Genomic DNA, 26,479 nt, shown 5'->3' on the forward strand with positions numbered 1-26,479 from the left:
ATTACAAAGAAATAAATATATAGATATATTTTTAAAGGTAGCTATGGAAATTGATTTCAAAAGCTCAGTTGCGTTTTGTTAAACGTTACATGAAGTAGCTTTTAGATTTGAAGCATTTTATTTAAACTAAAAGATAAACGCTCGTACTTCTAAATAAAGTTTTTTTGTTGAAAGTAGAGCGTTTTGTCAAAAGCTAAAAGCTAGAAGCTCTCAAAGCTTCCAAAACTCTATGCCAAACACGTCCAATGAATTTGACAATTGAATTTTTCATCTTTTTAATTACATTCACTTCCAAAACTTTTTGTTTCATTAGTTTGAATTTGATAGTTTAATTACATTCTCTTCCAAGACTTTTTTGTTACATTCATCTTTTGATGTTGATGAAGAAGAATATAAGATATCCGTTCAAAGATCACATTGTCCACCGCCTGATAGATAAAAAATAGAGCCTTCCTATCCTTCTTCTTAGACTCTCTTAAATCACTTATTTGTTGTATGGTTAAGCCTGACTTGCCGGTTCATTAATTCCATTTTCAACCATGCTCCATTATTCGTGAGACTCGTACGGAACTTTTTGTATACTCCAATGGTGATAATTTTTACCATTGTGAGTGGATGCAATCCGTTGGCATTCGGTGTCATGACACCTTGCATTTATTGAGTATAATAGAGATTCTATATTGCACAAGAAGATTTATAATAAAAAAATTTATTAATTGCAGCAAGCATACACACGATTGTTTATTCCATATCTATACTAATGATATATGTAACCACCATGTAACAGTCAGGGCAGTTAATTATTAATCCAAAACAACAAATCCTTCCTAAACAACAAAACGATTCAGACTCCATGTAGTAACTGACAGATTTAGGTACGTTATACTTTAACATCAACACGCTTAATAATGAAGCACGACAAGATCAAATTCAAGAATAGTCGACGTATCATTACGGAAATACGGCTGAGCAGTGGCAATCCCACGAGCTAGTCGGAAAACGCCTGTACCACCAACAACAGACATTTCACGAACCTGACTCAAGATAGGGTTAGTGCCAAGAACCTGTAGGGTGCTACCATTGAAAGTCCCTTCTGTAAACACAAAGTTCAAGTTCATAAGAAACCGTGGTACTTCCAAGGATGCTGATCCAAATAGCCCTTGGCCCCTACCGATCCTCATGGAGCTTGCTTCCGGATCAACGGTTAGAGGGTTGTCAAACATGAAGCCAAGACCAAATTGGCTCATGCTGGTTGAGGTGATGTTTGAGTCGAATACTTGATATGCAGTTTGACCTGGTCCGGCGATGGTGTCATGAAAATAAAAATGTAGATTTGTAGACTTTTGTTTTTTGAGTGGGAGCTCCTTGAACCAGTTTTCCACTGCTTTTGGCCCTTCAGAAACGCTTTGAACCAATGGGATTGCTATCACAATTGTGCATAGCATCAACATCACATGCTCTGTCTTCATTTTGTATCAGAAATCTCAACCCTTAACAATAAAGATTCAAAAATTTAGGAACTTGATTTGGGATTGAAGAAGGAGATTTGGATATAAAAATGGGGTCTTTGAAAGGTAAAAGTTGGAAAATTGAATCTTTAATCTTCTTCCTGCAAGCAAACTTCTTAGAAATGATAAGATCGAAACTTAAGAGAAAGTGAGACAGAAACTTGTTCTCTTATAGAAGCAAGCGGAGGGGAGAGAACACAATAATTGAATATTATTCATTTCTTATGCGTTGGCATTTGAATATTGAAGCTTTATTTCTGGAACAAGTACATTAGTCAAAGAAATATTTTTTTATTATATCACAAGTATATTGGTCAAAGGAAATATTCTTACAAAAATCTTTGATCACTCATGTTAATTTCCGTTTCAATTAGCGGTTTAGTCGGTTAATTTAATCTGTTTTGATTAAAGTTGCTATTTTTTTTGCTAGACTTATTATTTTCAGACCCATATGTCAACCCAAAAGTACCATTTACTATTAAAACAACAAAGATCATAAAAAATCAAGACTAAATGGTAATATTTTGTTATCTTTAAGAGCATTAGGTATGGATCATATTATAATACCCAATTCATATGCCAGCTTAGCCATAACACCATCATAACACAAAGGGGAAAATGGTGTTCCCCATGTTATAACATGTTAAAACATGTTAAGAGGTAGAGAGAAAAAAAAAAATTATTGGTTGATAAAAGCAACAGCCATCATCTCGTTTTCGTCACAACGAGATATACTTAGAAAAAAGACTTTGGCAGTTCCTTGGATTTTGGTCTTTGGCAATGTTTTAAAACCCGGTTTTTTAGTTGACTTGTGGTGACGGGTGGGTCACTGTTCAACCGTCGGGTCAGCTCAGTTTAACCAGCCCTGTTGAGAGGTCTCAATTTGCCTCCTCCAAACTTCAATCAAGAGACTTGAGATTACCAGATTTGCTCCTTTCAAACCTGCCGAATTTCTAAGTTGACTTTTTCATTGTTTTAATTTTAAACTTCCCAATTTTGCCTGATAAGAAATACGATTTTTCCTCCTCCAAGAATCTAGCAGTGGATAGAGCTTTCCAGTTTTACCCCCACAATTCTACTAAAATTGTGAGATTGCATTTTCATTGTTTTGATTTTAAGCTTTCCAAATTTGCCCTTATCCCCATCCAATATCCAAACGTCTGAATTAACTAGCTTCTGTATCAATAGTAGTCTCTTGCCTAGCTAAGTCCGGTATGAATTTGCACGAAAACCATTTAGATCCCCCTTGACATTGAGCAAGAACCAAGAGATGAACAGTTATTCTCACAGCTCAGCCCCAACAACGACAACAACTGACTTTCCAGTCTTGTGAGTATATCAAACGAGAAATCTTCATTCTGGGTGTTTGCTGAGCTTTCACATGTAATCAGATACTTTGCCAAAGCCTCTTCATTTAATTATTTCAGAGTTTACCGGCTCAATGACTCACCTGTTCCGTTGTTTTGGTAAATCCGGCCGTATTAATCTGCTCTTAATTGGTCCAGTCTCTTCACCTGTTCACGATCCAACCTGTTCACGATCCAACCCGATTTTAGTAACATTGGCCTTTGGAGGCTTGTTTGACACTTGACTGTTAACTTTTATTAACATAAAAACTTAAAAAACAGAGAAACCATCGGCAACGACAAGAAATTGCTTTTGTATTTGGACTATGACAAATGTAGATAAGGTTTTGCGTGTCATATCAACGCCACGTCATTTTCTCTCACCCTAGGAAATTGTCACCTCTCACTCCCATGCTCCTCTCATTTTTTCAAAAGAATTCAAATATACATAAATAATAGGGAAATCTTCAGAAAAAACCAAATATTTTGGTCCAGTATAGTCAAAAATCTTAAATTTTATTTTGTTAACAAAAAAATCCCGATCACCGGATAAAACCTCAAGTCAGTCCCTTTTTACTGGTATACTATTTTTTAGCCGGTTACCTCCACAAAAGTCGCATTATTTTGCCAAGTTTTTGAAAAAGTCTCAATGTTTTTTTTTCAACTCTTTTACCCTTTCATTAAAAATATGGAAATTTCTTAGTTGAAATTATGAATATTAATAAACGTCATTAAGCACCATAAAACTAAAGATTAAAGTCTTCTATAACATATTATTTGCCAAAAAACGATGACGTTAGTATCATTTTGAACTCATCATCGTCCATATAATTCATTTCCTATAAAAAATTTATGTTACAAATATTATTATAAGATATTCAAATTATGTGTTGAACACCTTGGTACAATCTACTAAAAGTACGTTAACGGAAAACCAACTAATATGTTCATATAAGAAACAATTAACGGATGACAAACCAATCCATGGAAGAATTGTATTGATTGGTTTGTCATCAGTCAATGGTTTTTTAATGTCCCAATTTCAATAACATTTTTTTCATATTTAAAAGACAATATTTCATTCAAACGTTCATTTATTTATGACAAAAAGCATGTTTGTTAGTCGAGGGTCAATTCTCCAAATCAAAGTATATACGGAAAACTAAAACATGATGCTGATACGCGTGTGTATAGTGAAGCCTTGCCCTTTTCACGATCTGGATAAATACCTGAAATCATATGTAATCAACTGGGTAAGCATGAAACTTAGTAAGTTCCCCAAAATACCATACATCACAATACATATACATGCATACAAATAATGGCTTATGACCTTTTGCCGATCCACCGATCGGCTCACGACCTTTCGTCGATCCACCAAGAATATATATGTATCTAGACCTACGGTCTGTCTTCCATTTCGTCGTCAACACGAGTCCATAGGCTCTGGACCTGTCGTCCTTCCGCTGTAAACTCCTCACTTACCCGTAATGAAAAACTCAAGTAGAATAACATTTAAGCACATAGAGAACTATACTTTCAGCTCTACTCAATAACTGTAGTACAATAACATTAAGCACATAGAGACTATACTTTCGGCTCAACTTTAATAGCTCTTATATCGTAACATACATATATATATATATATATATATATATATATATATATATATATATATATATATATATATCTTATACTATATTATAAAGCATATTAGTTATATCTTGAATTTTAAGAGGTATAAGTTACAAAACTTTTTGTACAAATCAATTATGCATAAATAATTCATTAATACTTGCCAAAAATTTGAACACTTGAATTAAGGAAAGTAATTAAGAAATTCAATTTGGAACAAAATGAATTTTTTAAAATATTAAATTCATATATATATAAATTACTTTATATTTTATTAAACTAAACATCAATATTAATTAATTTACATCAATAGTATAAACATGTAATATAAACATAAGGTATCAATTAAAAGTGATAATTTTTTATTAAATAATAATCAATAATAAAATCTAATCATTATTTCCCGGTCACTAATTATTCGCCAAAAAAAACGATTGATCACCGCCGCTTTGCGCGGGCGCACATCTAGTATATATATATATATATATATATATATATATATATATATATATATATATATATATATATATAGGTGATAGGGAATATACATTACAGCCCCACCTAAGCTTAGGTACTAAACTTCTAAAATATGTCGTTTTAACATGCTAGATATACCCGGTTTGGTTTCACTTGGTAAATATATCATCCTCCACAACATTTCTTTCTTTCATTATCATTTTATCATCCCTGTTTTCTTTCCTCATATATCGTTTATTACTTCACCCAAGTGAACATTACTAAACCCTAAACCTAAACCCTAAACCCTAAATTTAAACCCTAAACCCTAAATCTAAACCCTAAACCCTAAACACTAAACCCTAAATCTAAACCCTAAACCCTAAACCCTAAACCTATACCTAAACCTTAAATCCTAAATCTAAACCCTAAACCCTAAACCCTAAACCCTATTGTGTCGATCTTGAATTTACATCTTGAAGTATTAATCGTGAATCCATTAACTGTAATCTTTATATAGTAAAACAATGTATTTTCAAGAGGTTTAGTACCTAAGCTTAGGTGGGGCTGTAATGTATATTCCCTTTTCCCATATATATATATATATATATATATATATATATATATATATATATAATATTATATTATATTGAGGTAACTCACTTGGACAGGTACTTAGAGGACTATCAGCTATCCAGTTGGCTATCTGGCAAGTAACACGTCTAACAAATATTAATAGAATTTCTAGCAAAAGTCTAGAAAGTTGCGGGCAGAAATTCGACTCTGAATACTTCATTTCGTCGGTGTTTCTAACGCCACAACACCTCGCTAAAATGCCCGAGACTTAGAAGTCGGATCCCAGAGTTTTGAGAGAGAGTTTCAGAGAAAAATTGGAATGAAATGGGCAAGAAATGAGGAGAGTTTCGACTATTATCTACAGGCTACTCGAGGGGGCGCGCCACGCCTGAAGATAAGAGCGCGTTGCGCTTTGGTGTGTTGGCCCCATTTAGTTCTTGCCATGTGTCCGTTTCATGGTGGAACACGTTGCCAGGTCGGTAAAAGATGAGGCCGCTTCCTCTGCCAAATGATGCACTCTGGTGCCTCCACCTCATCTCTTTGCGAGTTTTTTTTGGAATCTTCAAAAAATCATAACTTTCGCATACGAGCTCTGTTTTCAACGTTCTTTAAATCGACAAGTAGATATTTTCCGAGTACTACAACTTTCCTTTAAATATCAATTCTTACTCTATTTTAAATTCATATTTTTATAGAGATTGCACTGTTAAAATCTGTGCGAAAATCATAACTCTTATATACAAACTCTATTCTCAACTGTCTCTATATCAACAGATTCGTATTTACGAGATAATCAAATCTGATTTATATTGTTTTGGCTAAGAATCAACCAATTTTAATTTTTATGTCGCATACTGTTGTACTGTGTCGCTCCGGAACTTCGAAAAATCATAACTTCCTCATACGAAGTCAGATTTAAGCGTTCTATATCCACAAATCATCATCATGACTACTACAACTTTCGTGATGATTACTTTGGGTAAAAAGTAATATTCTTCTACTTCGAATTTTATAGACAAAAGGTTATATTTAATTCTCCAATAAAGTGAAAACGAGGTGTTACAAGTTTCTTATATAAACATAACAATTGGTTTTCCTTTAACCTAATTTTAGGTAGATTTAAGGTGTTCAACAAATAATTTGAATATCTTATCATACTGGTAACATAAATTTGTATGACAAATGGATTATATGGACAATGATGAGTTCAAAATGATGTTAACGTCATTATCTTGTGGAAAACAATTGATTATAGAGGTCTTTAACCCTTAGTTTTGTGGAGTTTAATGATGTTTATTCCTATTCACAATTTTAACCAAGAAATTTCCAGAATTTTAGTGAAACAGTAAAAGAGTTGAAATAAAAAGAAAATATGACTTTTTCATAATTTGGGCCAAATAATGAGATTTTTTTGTAGGTAGCTAGGTAAAAAATAGTTTACTGGTAAAAAAGGGCTTATTTGAATTTGTTTTTATCCGATAATCGGGAATTTATTATTAACAAAATAAAACTTGGGATTTTTGCCTAAACCGGAGCAAAATATTAAGACTTTTCTTGATATTTCCCTAAATAATAAATCAATATTTCCCTAAACAACATACTGCCGGGCAAATTTTTGGGTGCCAGACCTACCATGCCAGGTAATTCTGGGGTGACCGACCTCCCCTGCCAAGCAATTATGGGGTGTCCGACCTACCCTGCCAGACAATTCTGGGGTGCCTGACCTACCCTCCGGTTTATCTCAACCGGCTACGGGGAGTATTTCACCCCTACCACTACCATATAATAACATAGCATAACATACTGTCAGGCATATCTGGGTACCCGACCTACCCTGCCGGTTATCTCAACTGGACCTGGAGACTAGTCCCCTACCTACCACTATCACATAATCACATAGCATACTAGCACATAAAACATAACAGATAGTGGCATAACAGACAATTATCAGAAAGAAAATCATCTTAACTATAATCTCCCAGTAGTGGGCCAACCTTGGTGCCTTAGACCGACTTCTACTGGAAGGTAACTCACCTCGCACTGCTAAAGTCCCGTGGACAAAACTCTACCTGCTGGATGACAGATTCCCGAACTGTCAATATAAAAATAACACCCAATTAATAATTGGGTTCCAACACATAACCATACGTCCATTCTTGGGGTAAAAGACTACTTTACCCCCATCTTAGCTTGGTTCAAGCTCAATGCCCAATCCAAAAGCCCAAAAGTCAAACTATGAACCAAAGCCCAACATATGGCCCAATTTTCCAATTTGGGCCCAAACCTCTACATGGTCTTACCCTAAGGCCCAACCATTTAGTCCAGTCCAAACATTTGGCACTCTAATGGTCCAACCTCTCATAATCCTCAAGGCCCAGTTATGGCCCATCTATGGCCCAATTTTCCAAATTGGGCCCAAACCCTCACATGGGCCATACCCTAAAGCCCATCCATATATTCTTAGTCCATATGATTGTTCTTAGATGGCCCATCAATAGCCCAATCACCAAAGCCCAATAGAAAGGCCCAACTTAAGGCCCAAGTTGTTGGGTTTTGAGCAAACTAACACTCCTAAGGTGTTCATGCAACCCTAGAAACCTTGGATCTATGTTTGTCTAAAATACATGCAAAATAATTTTCCAAGGTTCATAACCTATCTAGCATACATGGGGTACTTTTAAACATAAAAGATACTAGAAGAATTACATACCTTTGTTAGTGCCTTGAGAGTTTGAGATCCAAGCACCAATAATGTGAATGCCTCAAATGGAAATCACAAATCACCACAAACTTGGAAAACTTATGAGAGAGCACTATAATACTCTAGAAATCGGCCACACCTTATGCACACACACATAGTCTCTTCTCAAGCACCATAAGCCTCTTTATATAGTGTAGATGATTAGGGTTATGAACCATGCAAACCCTAATAACCCATGTCTTTTCCTATTCCAAGGATCCATGGGTTAAAAGCTCCATGGATCATCCATGGACTCCCATTCAAGCTTAGCCCATTTCCTTATGAGTGTTAGCCCACACTATATAAGTACAATAGCCCATTATTTAATTAGTCACCTTATGATCACTAAATTAATTCATAATTAATTTAAGATCAATACTAATTAAATAATACAATTTCATATTAATATATTATAACTTATAATATATTAGTAGGCCGCAAATATACTCTTCTCATAATGTTATCCATATAAATAGTTTGGGTGAAGTGCAACCCAAATGGACCATGCCGGGTCGGGTCAAGTATATACCAAATAAGTTATGGACTTAGACACCTTATCCAACAGTCTCCCACTTGGATAAGTCTGATAACTGTATTTGCCTATATAGCTTCTGGAGCCAACCGGAAATCGTAGCTCTCGAAAACTCTATTGAACTATGAAGCGCCATTTTAGATAAGTGATCACATAATCCTCTGCTCTCATGATATCAGCCGGACAAATACATGGAACAATGTCTTACTTATTGTCCAGCAGTTTGTTTCCCGATTTCCGATTTGTTTGACAAAGAACTTAATCAAACACATCAATTTAGTTCTGACCGGGCTCGGTACATAGGTCAAAACAAAATCATCGAGGGGCCCAGATATCGCTTCTATTTCTAGAAGGAACAGATAAACTTCGACTCATATGCTTGTTCTACTACTCATTGAATTGCACACAAAGGCACGTTTTATAACATCAAGTTACTGATGCGTTTACGTGCAATCAATGCACAACCAACTCATAGGTAACAACTCATATCTCAAGGTTTGAAGACTTATATGATATTACCGTCTCACGATCACTCGAGATAAATTCCATGAAGTGATACAAGTGAGCGTGGGTTTATTCCAATACTCATAACTTATGAGTACTCATGAATGTTGTAGCAACCATTGCTATGGCTAAACACCTTTAGTCATCTACAATCCCTATTCATGACAGTCTTGATTCATACCTACTTCCGACATATGACCGACTGTGGAGAGTTTGAATAAACTTATTATTCTGGAAGTCAAAACATGCAAAGCTGAAAAAATAGTAAATAATTGACAATGATAGCAACACCTTACTCATAAATAAATCACAACTTTTATTCATCATCAAATGTCGATTACATTTTACAAGTTTCAGTAATAACTATCTAATCTGTAAAACTAATATCGTCCCTCAGCCCGATGCGTCTCGCATGCTGCAAATGCTTCACCCTCGTCAGTCCCTTCGTAAGGGGATCCGTAGGGTTCTCATCTGACGATACCCTCTTTGCCACGAGGATTCCCTCTTCTATCTTGTGTCTTATGAAGTGATATTTTCTGTCAATGTGTCGGGATCTGCCATGATCTCTTGGTTCCTTGGCTAAGGCAACCGCACTATTGCTGTCACAGAAAATCTCCATAGGCTCCTTAATAGCTGGTACAACTCCAAGGTCTCCGATGAAGTTCCTCAGCCATATCGCCTCCTTTGCCGCTTCACTCGCTGCTATGTACTCTGATTCACAAGTCGAATCAGCTACAGTCTCCTGTTTGGAACTCTTCCAAGTGATTGCCCCTCTATTTAAGGTAAAGACCCAGCCCGACTGAGAGCGGAAGTTATCCCTATCAGTCTGAAAGCTAGCATCACTATACCCTACTACTCTCAAGTCATCACTCCCACCAAGGGTAAGGATCCAATCCTTAGTCCTCCGCAGGTACTTGAGAATATTCTTTACCGCAGTCCAATGAGCCTTGCCAGGGTTCCCCTGATATCTGCTGACCATGCTCAAAGTGAAGGCCACATCAGGACGGGTACAAGTCATAGCATACATGATCGAGCCAACAGCGGAAGCATAAGGTAATCGACTCATCTCAGCTATCTCATCTTCTGTACTCGGGCTCTGAGCCTTGCTCAGTTTGGCATTGCTTTGGATCAGTAATTCACCTTTCTTGGAATTCTGCATGTTGAACCTTTTCAACACCTTATCCAAGTAGATACTCTGAATAAGTTTAATTAGTCTTTTACTCCTTTCTCTTAATATCCTTATCCGTAGGATATAGGCAGCTTCTCCAAGGTCCTTCATAGCAAAGCACTTCCCAAGCCAGGACTTAACCTCCTGCAAGGTTGGGATGTCATTTCCTATGATCAGTATGTCATCCACATACAGTACCAAAAAGCTAACTATACTCCCACTAGCTCTGACATACACGCATGCCTCATCTTCACTTCTTGAGAAACCAAACTCTTTGACCTTCTCATCGAAACAAAGATTCCAACTTCGAGATGCTTGTTTCAATCCATAAATGGATTTCTCAAGCTTGCACACTCTATTGGGGTACTCTGCACTGACAAAACCCTCTGGCTGATTCATGTAAACATCCTCAGCCAACTTTCCGTTAAGGAAAGCGGTTTTGACATCCATTTGCCATATTTCATAATCATGAAATGCAGCAATGGCTAGCATAACCCTAATAGACTTAATCTTTGCTACTGGTGAAAATGTTTCAACATAATTAATACCCTGAGTCTGAGTAAAACCCTTCGCAACCAGTCGAGCCTTATAAGTGTGCACCTTCCCATCCACGTCGGTCTTCTTCTTGAAGATCCATTTGCACCCGACTGTCTTACGTCCAGGTACATTGTCAACCAAGTTCCCAACTTGATTGTCATACATGGACTGTATCTCGCTGTCCATAGCCTCCTTCCATTTTGCAGACTCTGGCCTGCCATGGCTTCCTTAACACTGTTAGGTTCATCCAGATTTACCAGTGTACTGTCACTGATAAATGTATCACCTTCCGTAGTAATATGAAATCCATAATAAACTCATGTGTGTTCCTAACCCTTGTGGAATGCCTCGGAAGTATAGACTCGTCAGCTGGATCAACAGGAATTTCCTCCTCAAGTTGATTGCTAGTGTCTGAGGTTCCTTCACCAATTGAGTCTTGAATTTCTTCAAGGTCAATTTGCCTCCCACTGTCTCCTTGGTTTATAAATTCTCTCTCTCGAAAGACCCCTCTCCTAGCCACAAAGACCACATTCTCACTGGGTCTGTAAAAGAGGTAACCAAAGGATTTTTGTGGGTAGCTGATGAAAATACACCTTTCACTTCGAGGTTCGAGCTTGTCATGAGTCTCGCGCCTCACGAAAGCCTCGCAACCCCAAATCTTGATATGGTCCAAATTGGGAACTTTCCCAGTCCACATTTCATGAGGTGTTTTGGCAACCTTCTTTGTAGGGACTAGATTAAGGATGTGGGCGGCAGTCTCTAAGGCATACCCCCAAAAAGAGATTGGTAGCGAAGCTCGACTCATCATAGAGCGAACCATGTCCAACAAAGTTCGATTACGCCTCTCAGCTACACCATTCAGCTGTGGTGTCCTGGGAGGTGTCAATTGTGAGACAATCCCACACTCCTTAAGATAGTCGAGGAACTCAGTACTAAGATACTCACCACCTCGATCAGATCGAAGCATCTTAATGTTCCTGTCCAATTGATTTTCTACTTCCTGTTTAAACTCTTTAAACCTTTCAAAAGTTTCTGACTTATGTTTGATTAAGTAGACATAACCATATCTACTAAAATCATCAATAAAAGCCACATAATAGCGATTAGCATCCCTTGTGGCGGTTTTGAATGGTCCACATACATCAGTATGTATAAGGTCCAACAAACCCCTTGCACAAGTACCAGTGAAGGGTGATTTTGTCATTTTTCCAAGTAGACAAGACTCACAACTATCATTCGACTTGAGGTCGAACGACTCCAAGACTCCATCCTTTTGGAGCTGGCCTATGCGTTTCTTGCTTACATGTCCAAGACGACAATGCCACAAAGATGCTTTATCCAAGCTAGTAGAAGAATCAATACATAATACATTATTTCCTAAATTATCTACAACCGATACAGCTTCATACACACCATCACAAGGTAATGCTTTAAAGTAAAGAACATTATTAAAGAAAGCATTAATACTACCAACTTCATTATCAAAAGAAAAGGTAAAACCTTGTTTGTACAAAGCATGAAAGGAAATAATATTCCTCGCCATTTCAGACGAGTACACACATTTATTCAAATCTAACTTTAACCCACTATCTAGCAACAAAGTATAAACTCCAATCTTGGCAACAGGTATAACCTTCTTGTTCCCCATGATTAAGTTTATCTTTCCGTGCTCCACATCCTCACTTCTTCTTAGGCCATGCAAGTCACAACAGATGTGAATACCACAACCTGTATCAAGAACCCAAGAATTAGAATATGGTGAGTTATTAGACAATATAGTGTAAATACCTGCATGGGATGGTTTCACTTTCCCATCCTTGACATCCTGCAAGTACTTTGGGCAATTTCGCTTCCAGTGCCCCTTATTTTGACAGTAGAAGCATTCAGCATCCTTAGGGATGGCAGAAGGAGTGATAGAACCACCTTTGGTTCCAGATGAGGAGCCTTCAAGGGACTTTCCCTTGGTACCCTTCGAAGGGTGCTTCCTCTTCTTCCCTTTGCCTTTCCCGATAGCCAAAACAGGGGTAGTAGTAGGAGTAGGAGTAGTAACCGACTTACTCTTAAGACCACTTTCGGCAGTCTTCAGAAGTCCTTGAAGTTTACTGAGTGTGACTTCCTCCTTGTTCATGTGGTATGTCATACGAAATTGATCATAACACGAGGGCAAGGAGTGCAAAATGATATTAATTGCCAACTCTTCAGCGAAGTTCACATTCAGTTTCATTAGACGGTCCACATACCTTTGCATTTTCTGCATGTGGCTCGTGATTGGTTCGCTAACCTTCATACGGGTAGTGATCATGGAGGAGATTATTTCATACCGCTCTTGACGAGCACTCTGATGGTACCTTTCCATCAGATCCTGATGCATCTCAAAAGGGTAATAGTCCTCATATGACTTTTGGAGTTCAGCTGTCATGGTGGCCATCATGATGCATGCCACCTTGTTGGCATCTCTTTCATGTGCCTGATACTCAGCGACCTCCTCAGGAGTAGCAGTGGACTCATCAAGCTCCTTTAGCTCCTTATCGAGGACATATTCCTTGTCCTCGTAACGAGTGACCATCCTGATGTTCCGGATCCAATCCATGAAGTTGGAACCATCAAAGATGACCCTCCCACAAAGGTTCATGAGGGAAAAGGAGCCAGTAGGGTTAGAGCCCAAAGCATTGTTGTTGGAAGACATCTAAAAAGAAGAAAACAAGTTTAGATTAGATATATCGAGTCCTTAATAATACACCCAAATGTAATATTAAGGCTAGGATCCAACAATATATTATAACTTAGAAGAGGGATGCCGTAATCTAAGCTATAACATATCTGAAGGTAGGTGAATGACGATTCACCAATTTCCACCATGAAAACGAAATGAATTATTAGGTTTAATTGGTTTTGAAATTCCTAGATTCTTTTGAGATTCATTGAACTTTTCAATGGCATGTTTCAATCTCGATTGTGCCCTTCAAGTTTTGTGACTGGGATGCCGAGGATCACAAAACAAGGTGTGAATAACCATGCAAATTTACTTGGTACCCTTAATATTATCACCTAATCAATGTGCCGGTTAACCACACACGCTCCACCGATCTATGATAAACATTAAGTCACCCTTCGTGATCCTTACTAGTCCAAGTTAGTGTGCCGGTTAACCACACACGCTCCACCAACGACTTGGTAAGGTACAAAGTGTGAATTTCATGGGTTAGAACCATATTCACATTTTCCTAAAGTAACTAAGATTGGGAATTTATTAAAGGTTTAGTTATTTTATAATATTCATTATACTTTTAATGAGAATTTAAAATCATTGTCCTACCCGTTCGGCTAACGACCCTCCACCGATCAAGGAAGCGGTGGGTGAGAATGGACACCCATTAAGTTGCCATTTTATAGGCAACAACCTTATACCCCCCTTATAGATCGGCTTCGTGAATGAGGCCTACTAACGGTAAAACGACTTAATCTTATACATATATATAATAATTAACCATCAATGTTATAAATAGTATAAGGGTTGAATTTTAACTTTTAAAACTCTAAGGGTTTGGAATTAAAGTATATTAAAGTGTGTGTAACTTTACAAATTCCAAAACTTGAGGACAAGTTTTGAAACTATTCAAAACTTTTCATTTCATAACTTATGAATTAAAGGTTCATAAAATGAAGACTCTTCATTTTCATGTAACTTATGTGTTTTAAGTGTGCATAAATGAAACTGACCTTTGGAAATCCATAACTTGAGGACAAATTATGGACTCCATTAAAACACATAAATGATCAAGAATTATCAATAAACAATTTAGCAAATAATTCCTATGATCTAACAATAATTCATAAGAACATGAACATCATATCAAAAATTCCAAGAACATATGAACACATATCATCATGCAATTTTGATATAAGCCATTGTAAATGGATTAGCATAAACATTACACCATCTAAAACAGGTTTTATAACACCAAAACAGTTTAATGTAATGTTTCTAGTCCATTTCCACTGTTGGGTTTTGAGCAAACTAACACTCCTAAGGTGTTCATGCAACCCTAGAAACCTTGGATCTATGTTTGTCTAAAATACATGCAAAATAATTTTCCAAGGTTCATAACCTATCTAGCATACATGGGGTACTTTTAAACATAAAAGATACTAGAAGAATTACATACCTTTGTTAGTGAGTTGATTCCTTGAGAGTTTGAGAGCCAAGCACCAATAATGTGAATGCCTCAAATGGAAATCACAAATCACCACAAACTTGGAAAACTTATGAGAGAGCACTATAATACTCTAGAAATCGGCCACACCTTATGCATACACACATAGTCTCTTCTCAAGCACCATAAGCCTCTTTATATAGTGTAGATGATTAGGGTTATGAACCATGCAAACCCTAATAACCCATGTCTTTTCCTATTCCAAGGATCCATGGGTTAAAAGCTCCATGGATCATCCATGGACTCCCATTCAAGCTTAGCCCATTTCCTTATGAGTGTTAGCCCACACTATATAAGTACAATAGCCCATTATTTAATTAGTCACCTTATGATCACTAAATTAATTCATAATTAATTTAAGATCAATACTAATTAAATAATACAATTTCATATTAATATATTATAACTTATAATATATTAGTAGGCCGCAAATATACTCTTCTCATAATGTTATCCATATAAATAGTTCCGGTGAAGTGCAACCCAAATGGACCATGCCGAGTCGGGTCAAGTATATACCAAATAAGTTATGGACTTAGACACCTTATCCAACACAAGCAAGATTAGGGTTTTCATATAAAACGACAATTAGGGTTAAGTGTTTCCTAGTTAACCCATTAAGGACTTAATCCATTAAGTCCATCAATCTATTGGGTCAATCATGTAGTGTGGTCGGCTTAATACATAATCTGAATCCGGTCATCTAAAAATGCGGGCCCCGCCAATCCAAAACCCATATATCCAGAATTAGGGTTTTCTAAACCCTAATTAGGGTTTCCAACCCAATCACAACCCAATTAGGCCCAAAAGCTATGTCTTAGACCAATTAGGGTTTCATTAGGCCCACTAGGGTTTCATAAGTCGGGCACCACCCACTACCACCTCGGGTAGTGGTGGTCAACGGCGGCTCACGGCGGCTCTCGGCGGCGGCCACTACCTCACGGTGGTGGTTATGGTTCTAGTCTAATTATGTCCAAGCATCATAAAAGCAAACTAATCACGAGCAAAAGCACACTGCCATCCAACACGGCGGCTGGTGGCAGGAGGCGACAGCCACCACCTGACGGTGGTGGTTATGAGTTTTCTTGATTATACTAATCACTAATTACAATTTTACAATGCTTTAACCCAAAGTAACACACAAACAACAATGTAAACACACACACACAACCACCCTTGTGGTGCCGGCAGTGGTACATGGCGGCAGCCACCACTTCATGGTGGTGGTGGTAGCCTTTTCTCGGTTTTTCGGCCAAACAAACCACTCACAACACACACACTACAACAAAAAACACACACACACATTTTGTGTTTGCAAAAATGGATCCGGCCACCCACCCGGTGGTGTTTGGCGACGTCGGCAACAACACTATCGGCAATGGACGGTGATTTGCGATGACAGCCACCACCTCACGATGGTGGCAGTGATTTCTCTTGATCTTTTGCCCAGCAACACGTCCACACACATGAGACATGACGCGAAACAGTAGCCCTCAGCCACCGACTTGGCGGCTTGCAGCGTTGAAGTTAGCAGAAGCGGCGGTTGAGGCCGGTAGCGGCAGCAAGGGCGTTCCCTACGTCTCACACACCAGAAATAACGAAGGAGAAGAAGGAATGGGTTGCTGCTAGCCTACCGTGTGCCTCCGGTCGTTCATAACTCAAGCAGCGACGTTCACAGCCTCCCTCGTTGTTCTCAGCAGCTTTTCCGACTTCTCTTACGTCTCCGGCAACAACGACGAGGTGGTGGTCATCGACGGTTGGGTTGCTGTGGCAGAGGAAGGATAGGGGTATAAGGGTGGTGTAGCGCCGAAAGTTGAAGAAGGAGGGTGGCGGCCGGTGGTGGGAGACATAAGGTGGCGGCTGTGCCTTTCATTAGGATTAGGGTTTCGGACAGGGGGTGACGGGTTATATACCCCGACCCCCCATAAACTTAATTCCATAATAACAATATTAGTCCCTCCCTTCCTTTTTTTCTTTCAATCTTAGCCCATAATTTACTCTTCATACCCCTGCTCTCATAATTCTTTTCATATTAAGTCCAACAGTTACCAAACAGCCCCTCCTCTACAAGTTATTCTCAAATGAAGTCCATATGTTACCATTCAGCCCCTTAGCCTCCAAAATCTCTTCAAATTAAGTCCCAATAATTTACCAAGCAGTCCTTGCGTTCAAAAATATTTACAGAACCAATCCGGAACTTACACCTTTAACCCCCAACTTCTAAATTATGCCAGTTAACTCCACGAAACCAACACCTTGCTATATAATTATTGTTTTTAGGGACACTATTCACTCAATAATTTCATTATTTATTTATTTAATAAACGGGGTGTTACAACTCTCCCCCACTTAAGTTAGATTTTGTCCTCGAAATCATTCCTTACAATTCCTTACATTGCAAACCACTCAAGTAACATGGCCACAATCCTGGGCACACCCTAACCTTCCCAGGGTAACCATAACCAACCCTCGTGTAACGCCCGTAGATCAGGGCTAGCCAATTAAGAGACGATAATCATCAAAAATGACTTTTTGATGGAAGATTATTTAGAAGGATTAATCTTAACCAAGTTGTAGTATACGTCTCAAGGTTTCCAGATATATAAAGAATGCCGAAATCCGAGTTATAACGAAGAAGTTATGACCTGTCGAAGTTTCGCGACAAAACCGGCACGGTGCCGAATGTCGTAAAAAGTGAGTTTTTGATAAACTACTTTTTAGCCTTAGTGATCTAAACGAAACTTGTAGTGTTCGTTAAACCGAGAGTAGGTATAAAAAGAACGCCCAAATCTGACTTCGTATGAGGAAGTTATGATTTTTCGAAGTTTCAGCTTAGCAGTAGACAGCTAAAAACTCGAATTTTAGATCGAGTGATTTTTAGCCGACACGACCTAAACGAGAATCGGAGGTCTCGTCAATAGTAGCACAACGGTAAAAGACAGACGAAAATGGACGTCGGATGAAGAAGTTATGAATTTTTAACGGATTTCATGTCCCGGTCTGTTAAAAATAATAATTTCAAAATTAGCCGACGAAGTCTCAACGAAAGTTGAAGAGTGTAACTTTACCTACGCGTGCATATAAAGAACGTCGAAAACGGAGCTCATATGCGAAAGTTATGGATTTTAGAAGTTTTGGCGCGAAAACCGAGAAATTTCGCATAGGTGGCTTCGGCCACGTCACCTTCGTTGCATGCGTGCCACGTGTCCGAAATATGCTGAGTCATCCGAAGCCATGGAAGCATCCGAGGAGTGACACGTGGGCAGCTGAGAGTTCAAAGCGTGTGCCTCGGTGGCGAGCCTCGCATCCGACACGTGTGTAGTGACTCGTCCATCCGAGCCTCGCATGAGCCACGAGCCCCCCACCTCGGACCCGGACTTCGGTCCAATCAGAGCCCTCCAGCGAGGCCCTCGCATGCGCAACCCACGTGCGAGCAGGTGCTGCCTCCTTCGGATCTGCTGCCGCGTGGCTTCTCTCCTGACCGTCCGCTCAGCAGCTCGCAACCTATAAATAGGAGGGTGCGAACCCTCCCGACTAGAATTTAGAAATTGGCAATTTTGGCCCCTTTTTCAATATTTTGGCTATTTTCACATCCCCCGAAGCCCCGGTATCGATTATAACCCCCGGAATACGCCCCGAAGTGCCCGAAGACCCGGAAAATTTATCTTTCGGTTTTGAAGCCCGACCTTTCGCAGAGCCCGGTTTCTCAATAAAACTTCCGGTTTTATTTGAAACGATCGTTTTAGGAAACGAATTGCTGCCCGATTTTCATTAAATCAGGTGAGTGTATAGTCACTTTCATCTTACACATAAATATGAAGTATTTTATATAAAATACGTGATATGTGTATATATGTTGTTTGTTTATTTGAGATGGATGTTGAATGAATGTTTTATACATGTTTAAAATGATTTAAAATGTACATATATTTTATCTTCAAATATGTTGGGTAAATCATGGGTAGATAAAGTATGAGGGATAGAAGTACAGTATAGATGTACATTGGTAGCTATGAATTTAGTACAGTATAGATGTACGTTGGTAGCTACGGATTTAGTATGTTGGCAGCTATGGACTTAGTGCCTATTAGATAAACCCTGGCGACTATGAGACTTAGTGCCTATTGTATAAACCTTGGCGGCTATGAGACGTAGTGCCTATTGTATAAACCCTGGCGACTATGAGACTTAGTGCCTATTGTATAAACCTTGGCGACTATGATACGTAGTGCCTATTGTATAAACCTTGGCGACTATGAGACGTAGTGCCTATTGTATAAACCCTGGCGACTATGAGACGTAGTGCCTATTGTATAAACCCTGGCGACTATGAGACGTAGTGCCTATTGTATAAACCCAGGCGACTATGAGACGTAGTGCCTATTGTATAAACCCTGGCGACTATGAGACGTAGTGCCTATTGTATAAACCCTGGCGACTATGTGACGTAGTGCCTGTTCTATGAACCTTGGTAGCAATGGACTTTGGATAAATTCCTTAGGTCAATCCTGAGGAATGATTGGATGAAGGATAGTCGATTCTTGATCGACGTTTGTTAGTGCTTGTAGTATAAACCTTGGGCAAGGATGGACTTCGTGCCTATTCCTTAGGATGAATCCTTAGGAATGAGTGAGATTTGATTCTTAGGGTAAATCCTTAAGAAATAAATAAGATAATGGGGATTGGGGAATTTGGTTGATTGTTTGATGTTTAAGCATAATAAATTATTTATTGTGGGTTGAAAGCCCTATATGCTCACCAGGCTCCCAAGCCTGACCCACTCAGTTTGTTTGTATCACAGGTATCGATACGAAGTTACTTTACACTAAGAGATTAAAAGAGATGTAGATCACCAGTGTAAGTGAGTGTAAGTTCTGTTTATGCTTATGTTTCTGTATTGACGATGACATCCCAATGGTTTAAGTGAATAAAATACATTTCTTCAGAAATGATTTGATTATATAATTATCATGTTTTTATGGGAACAAATTCCGCAACACCTTTTAAAAAGGATTACTCTGATTTTATTTTAAAAAGCATAAACGAAATCGGTTTTTTCTGGCCGAGAAATTAGGGGATGTCACAGTTGGTATCAGAGCATTAGTTTAAGCGAACTAAGAAATTGTAGGATTTCTAGACTTAAACCTAGAATGCTAAGCGATGATTGTGAGTTGAGTGTGTCTATTATATTTTAGGTAGTACACCTAAATTGACACAAGCACTAGTTTATTTTAGGAAGGATGCCTAAAATGCTTTTATGTGCTAAATGTTTTGTGTTATAGCTATAATGATGCTATTATATGTTCGGATCTATGGTCTGTTGCCGACCGGATCTGGAAACCTTATGTGTGTAGGATTCTAAGCGTATGATTACGAGATTAGAACTAACATGTAAACGTTTCGAAGTGATAAGGAGATTTATATGTCTATCGTAAATAAAGCTTTCTTATCTTAAATTCTCGCCCAGTACACTGAACGTTTGTTTGGGTGTACAAAACATTATGGTGAAGACTCGTAGAGAATTGAGTAGATGGAGAAAATGAAAAGCTTATGATAGTGAATGACACCTATCTGAAGATATCGAAAGAGTGGTATCTTGCCTTTAGAATATGTTTGATAAAATAGTGGAACGTTTAAAGGAGTATGGTACGTCTGAAGTACACCTTCGATTGACAGGATGATGGAATGATTGGTATAATTCTTGAAGTTGTCCCATCGTCTGGAATTTCCATCACCAACCAAGTTGAAGTAGAATTGATGATTGAAGATACGCATGGAAGAAGTCCTAGTAGAGTCTAGGAAAATTTTATGATTAATTGGACACATTTGTATGTGTTAAACTGTTTTGTGATTTTAGGAATTGGGGACTGCGAGACAATACTTGGGACGAGTATGAGTAGGTGTGAATAGTAGTAGAGATCTATACTACTGGAAGCACAGGACTCACGCTTGGATCAGGGAAAGTCACAAGGTTAACAAGAAGCTAGTAATTGGTCTCGTTTTATTCAAGTATGTCGTTACCATCGTTTCGGTAATGACTAATGAGATGATTGATATTCTGACCCTAGTGGTCATATCAAATTGAGTCCGACTACGATGAGTTTGTTACATGGTTTAGAGGACCAAGTTCGATGTAGCATTTGACTAAAGTCAGAAGATTGAAATCAATGCGGTCATTGGTAACGCGCTCGTTGTTAAAGAAGTTAGTAGCTAGAAATGCTACATGCTAAAATGTGATTATAGCACATTAGAATATGAAGGAAGGTATATTCCATTTTGGAATTTGACTCTAAGAGACCTGAGTCTAAACGTTGCATCATACGATGAGAGGTCATTAGAACATGACCCATCGATCTGTTACAATAGATAAAGGAAAGTACTTATCCTAAGAAGAAGAAGGAGTCCTCAATAAGGATTTATTTTGTAACTTGAAGGTTACAAATGAAAGTCCAACATGGTATGAAGAATAGGTGCAAGATTTAGCATCACGGTTATTACTTAGGATAGAAAGATAGCGTATGGAATCATTATACAAGCCCTATTTCCGTTGATGATTCCGGGACGTAATCATCCTAAGGGGGAGATAATTGTAACGCCCGTAGATCAGGGCTAGTCAATTAAGAGACGATAAGCATCAAAAATGACTTTTTGATGGAAGATTATTTATAAGGATTAATCTTAACCAAGTTGTAGTATATGTCTCAAGGTTTCCGGATATATAAAGAATGTCGAAATCCGAGTTATAACGAAGAAGTTATGACCTGTCGAAGTTTCGCGACAAAACCGGCACGGTGCCGAATGTCGTAAAAAGTGAGTTTTTCATAAACTACCTTTTAGCCTTAGTGATCTAAACGAAACTTGTAGTGTTCGTTAAACCGAGAGTAGTGCCGAATGTCGTAAAAAGTGAGTTTTTCATAAACTACTTTTTAGCCTTAGTGATCTAAACGAAACTTGTAGTGTTCGTTAAACCGAGAGTAGGTATAAAAAGAACACCCAAATCTGACTTCGTATGAGGAAGTTATGATTTTTCGAAGTTTCAGCTTAGCACTAGACAGCTAAAAACTTGAATTTTAGATCGAGTGATTTTTAGCCGACACGACCTAAACGAGAATCGAAGGTCTCGTCAATAGTAGCACAACGGTAAAAAGACAGACGAAAATGGACGTCGGATGAAGAAGTTATGAATTTTTAACGGATTTCATGTCCCGGTCTGTTAAAAATAATAATTTCAAAATTAGCCGACGAAGTCTCAACGAAAGTTGAAGAGTGTAATTTTACCTACGCATGCATATAAAGAACGTCGAAAGCGGAGCTCATATGCGAAAGTTATGGATTTTAGAAGTTTTGGCGCGAAAACCGAGAAATTTCGCATAGGTGGCTTCGGCCACGTCACCTTCGCTGCATGTGTGCCACGTGTCCGAAATATGCTGAGTCATCCGAAGCCGTGGAAGCATCCGAGGAGTGACACGTGGGCAGCTGAGAGTCCGACGTGTGTGCCTCGGTGGCGAGCCTCGCATCCGACACGTGTGTAGTGACTCGTCCATCCGAGCCTCGCATGAGCCACGAGCCCCCCACCTCGGACCCGGACTTCGGTCCAATCAGAGCCCTCCAGCGAGGCCCTCGCATGCGCAACCCACGTGCGAGCAGGTGCTGCCTCCTTCGGATCTGCTGCCGCGTGGCTTCTCTCCTAACCGTCCGATCAGCAGCTCGCAGCCTATAAATAGGAGGGTGCGAACCCTCCCGACTAGAATTTAGAAATTGGCAATTTTGGCCCCTTTTTCAATATTTTGGCTATTTTCACATCCCCCGAAGCCCCGGTATCGATTATAACCCCCGGAATACCCCCCGAAGTGCCTGAAGACCCGAAAAATTTATCTTTCGGTTTTGAAACCCGACCTTTCGCAGAGCCCGGTTTCTCAATAAAACTTCCGGTTTTATTCGAAACAATCGTTTTAGGAAACGAATTGGTGCCCGATTTTCATTAAATCAGGTGAGTGTATAGCCACTTTCATCTTACACATAGATATGAAGTATTTTATATAAAATACGTGATATGTGTATATATGTTGTTTGTTTATTTGAGATGGATGTTGAATGAATGTTTTATATATGTTTAAAATGATTTAAAATGTATATATATTTTATTGTCAAATATGTTGGGTAAAACATGGGTAGATAAAGTATGAGAGATAGAAGTACAGTATAGATGTACGTTGGTAGCTATGAATTTAGTACAGTATAGATGTACGTTGGAAGCTACGGATTTAGTATGTTGGCAGCTATGGACTTAGTGCCTATTAGATAAACCCTGGCGACTATGAGACTTAGTGCCTATTGTATAAACCTTGGCGACTATGAGACGTAGTGCCTATTGTATAAACCCTGGCGACTATGAGACTTAGTGCCTATTGTATAAACCTTGGCGACTATGATACGTAGTGCCTATTGTATAAACCTTGGCGACTATGAGACGTAGTGCCTATTGTATAAACCCTGGCGACTATGAGACGTAGTGCCTATTGTATAAACCCTGGCGACTATGAGACATAGTGCCTATTGTATAAACCCTGGCGACTATGAGACGTAGTGCCTATTGTATAAACCCTGGCGACTATGAGACGTAGTGCCTATTGTATAAACCTTGGTAGCAATGGACTTTGGATAAATTCCTTAGGTCAATCCTGAGGAATGATTGGATGAAGGATAGTCGATTCTTGATCGACGTTTGTTAGTGCTTGTAGTATAAACCTTGGGCAGCGATGGACTTCGTGCCTATTCCTTAGGATGAATCCTTAGGAATGAGTGAGATTTGATTTTTAGGGTAAATCCTTAAGAAATAAATAAGATAATGGGGATTTGGTAATTGGGTTGATTGTTTGATGTTTAAGCATAATAAATTATTTATTGTGGGTTGAAAACCCTATATGCTCACCAGGCTCCCAAGTCTGACCCACTCAGTTTGTTTGTATCACAGGTATCGATACGAAGTTACTTTACACTGAGAGATTAAAAGAGATGTAGATCACCAGTGTAAGTGAGTGTAAGTTCTTTCTATGCTTATGTTTCTGTATTGACGATGACATCCCAATGGTTTAAGTGAATAAAATACATTTCTTCAGAAATAATTTGATAATATAATTATCATGTTTTTATGGGAACAAATTCCGCAACACCTTTTAAAAAGGATTACTCTGATTTTATTTTAAAAAGCATAAACGAAATCGCTCTTTTCTGGTCGAGAAATTAGGGGATATCACACCTCGCAGGGTTCTTTAACCCGAAGATGAACGAATTCCTTGCAACAATCCCATTTACTCAATCTGAAATCCGCAGTCTCGAGATGGTCTGACTCCTCGACAGTTCACCCATGCTGAGCTTTACCAAGCTTAATTTTTCCTCGACTGACCGACCAAATGCACACTTTCTGCCTTGATTATCTCGATGCTACCATTAGAACAAAATCATTGGCCATAGACAACAATAGAGCACTTATTCTTGACAGAAGACTCAAATAATCCTTCGAGTAGAAGATCCATCCCTGCAACGGTTAAACTCAGACGAGAGCTTCGCAACATGATCAAAACGACTACTCTGAGATTATTTAATCCCACTGTGATTGACTTATCACTTCCCAATCAATCAGTTATTCTGTCCGTACTTGCAACCTAAAACACAATTACTAATACTGCCCAAATGGTGAAACTGCCCGAAACAGCATGCTGCCACATGGCTGCTTTCCAAAGTGTACCAAGACCTTCCGGGTCACCAACCGATCAGTTCCGTGCGTCGAATCCTGACATCACTAAATCCAAGGCTAAAAGTGATTGCTACCTGACCAATGATAGCCTTATATCACCAACGACCTTAAGTAGTCCATTGCTTCCTTGATCTCATAACTCTAGTGGCGTTCCTACAATCTTATCACTGGCTCAACCAGGTCTAATCCCTCTGGGGAAATCCATAAACCAATCCATGGATTTTCCACGCCCTCACTTCCGAACTGGTGGGTACTACTGTCCCTTCCGCATCCTAACAACACACTCATGCTATCTACCAACCTAGTGAATGCTACGACTACACCCACAGACTTACATCACTCTAACACTATCTGCCAACCTCGTGAATGCTACGGCTACACCCACAGACTTACAACACTCTAGCACTATATGCCAACCTCGTGAATGCTACGGCTACACCCACAGACTTACAATAATCTAGCACTATCTGCCAGCCTCGTGAATGCTACGGCTACACCCACAAAATTACAACACTCGAGCACTATCTGCCAACCACATGAATACTACGGCTACACCCGCAGACTTACAACACTCTATCACTATCTGTCAACCTTGGTCCTACCACCAATCCAACTATACCCATCATGGGTCGAACACGCACTCGACGTAACACTCATCTGAACTTGAGTCCAAACTAGACCTCTAACCTGGTTCCCAAAACCTGCTATCTGATGCCAAGGAAAAGCACGAACCAAAAGTTGGAGCATTTTCTAAACTCCCAACTCACCCAATCCTCAACCTAGACGGCCACTTGAACGCCTTCCGTCATGACGAGGATGCGAAACTCATCCTAGTTTCACACCTATTACTGCTCCTAAGTACCTAGTCGATTCTCCCCCACTTTGATTCGACTAAGTCTTCACGACATGTGAGAATTGAAGGATTCCCAAACCTTCTTGCTTTCTAATAATCCATTGACGACAACCTGTGCTTACCAATGCTAGCGATCAATCACCAGTTAAACCTTGATATCGCCCATCCTCTTAAATCTTGAAAAGTACTCTTGAAATCTGGTCCAGTCTGACACTTCAATCCACCTTCCATGCTAGCGACTAAAGGCCTTAATCTTTACCCTGTCTGACTAATCCTTGTTCCCACTTCCATCCTCGCAACACCACTGAACTCTAACCGAACACAATCCATGCGAAAATACAATTCTTTTAAACATCCAATGAATAAACAACTCCCGCAACTGACACCACCATCTTCATGCTACCCGTGACGAATATGGCCCAAAAGGCCCCAAGACGACTGTCGAAAGTGTTGGGTTTTGAGCATTCTAACACTCCTATGGTGTACATGCAACCCTATAAACCTTGGATCTATGTTTTCTCTATTATACATGCAAATATTAACTATTCCAAGGTTTCATCCTAACTAGCATATTATGAAGCACCTATACTACAAAGTTCTAGTTAGATGACATACCTTTTGATGTAGCTTGATGTCTTCAAGCTTTAAGAGCT

General features: G+C 38.9%; 1 pseudogene; it reads right to left on the bottom strand.

Annotated features, from left to right (window-relative positions):
* Window positions 1-693: 693 nt before the first annotated feature.
* LOC145129109 (dirigent protein 22 pseudogene) lies at window positions 694-1,677 on the bottom strand (annotated as a pseudogene).
* Window positions 1,678-26,479: the final 24,802 nt, after the last annotated feature.

The sequence above is a fragment of the Lactuca virosa genome, chromosome 8, assembly GCF_052849685.1.
Source record: "Lactuca virosa cultivar CGN04683 chromosome 8, Lactuca_virosa_CGN04683_v6, whole genome shotgun sequence".
In the NCBI taxonomy this organism is placed as follows: domain Eukaryota; kingdom Viridiplantae; phylum Streptophyta; class Magnoliopsida; order Asterales; family Asteraceae; genus Lactuca; species Lactuca virosa.